Source organism: Austrofundulus limnaeus, unplaced genomic scaffold (assembly GCF_001266775.1).
Source record: "Austrofundulus limnaeus strain Quisiro unplaced genomic scaffold, Austrofundulus_limnaeus-1.0 Scaffold401, whole genome shotgun sequence".
NCBI lineage: Eukaryota > Metazoa > Chordata > Actinopteri > Cyprinodontiformes > Rivulidae > Austrofundulus > Austrofundulus limnaeus.
The window spans coordinates 139,454-140,775 of record NW_013952803.1 but is presented as its reverse complement, the minus strand read 5'-3'; positions in this window follow the sequence as shown (position 1 = coordinate 140,775).

The following is a 1,322-nucleotide window of genomic DNA, read 5'->3' as shown; positions in this document are numbered from 1 at the left end:
GCCCGACGCCGCCTCGGAGCAGACTGCAGCTAAAGCCGGATTTTCGGCACCTCCTTCTCCCTCCCGTGGTGAGGTGGACGCACTCTCCTTGAAGTATGACATTCTTACCGCTATAAAAACTGATCTCTCAGCTGTGATCAAATCCGAAATAAAAGCGGCTTTGGCTGAAGAGTTCACTCTTATTAAAGGAGAGCTATAAGCGGTGAGAGCGGAAGTGGCTAACGGCACAACGCGCCGACCTGGACCACCTTAAGCAGAGCGTAAAAGAGGTGGAGGACGGCTTGTCAAACTGGTCCGAAGAGGTTGTTTTTCTGTGCATCACCGTGTTGGAACTGAAAGAAGAAGTCGRTGGGCTCAAAAAGAAGTGTGACGATATGGAAGGGCGCATGAGAAGGTGCAATGTGCGGATTATTGGAGTTCCTGAGATGTCAGAATCCAGCTCCACTTCAGCAGTGGCTAAACTGCTAGCAGAGGTTCTACAGATGGATAAAGAGCCACTGGTTGACCGAGCCCATCGCTCTCCAGGTGGGAACGGGTCAGGTGATAAGCCACGGGTTATTGTTGCTAAGCTGCACTATTATCAAGAATGTGTGGAAATATTGCGTCGGGCACGGAGCCGCGGCCATCTTCGTTTTAAGGAGGCACCGATTATCATAACATCTGACTACACGGCAGCTGTGGCCAGGGCTCGGGCGGCGTTTACGGAGGTGAGGAGGCTTCTTCGCAACCGACGAGATGCTCGCTACGGCTTGCTTTTTCCTGCACGGCTCCGCATCTCTCATGGGGAGGAAAACAAGGAGTTCCTGGATGCCAATAAATCAATGGACTACATTAAAAAGAAAATCATCTCAGCGACGGACAACGAGGACCGGCATTGACCGCAGGTCCAGTCCTCATCGATCCATTAAGAATGTCTGGTTGTAATGAACCTTTCAACTTTATGTCCCGTGTTATATCTTGATTTAATTTTAGACATCATTCCGAGAGACGACATTCCTCTTTTTGTTCTGTGTACGAGAGTTTCACAGGGGGTCTGTCCAGATCTTGTTTAGTGATTTATTTATCAGTGAAGCAAGGAGCATAAACAGAAATAATACTTGAAATTAAGGGAACCCCCTTTTTAAATTTTTTTTATTATTGTTATTTAGTTGTGGCGGGAGTCCAGGCAGGGAGTTAAGTCCCCCAGTATGAGCACAAATGTGTGGATTTTTTTGTTTGTTGTGTTCTCCGTGTTTTTTTTTTAGGAGAAAGGGGTGGGACTATACCGGATCTATTTGTTTTGAGAATGTCTTTTTCAGTTTATTTTTTTGTGATGGTTTGTG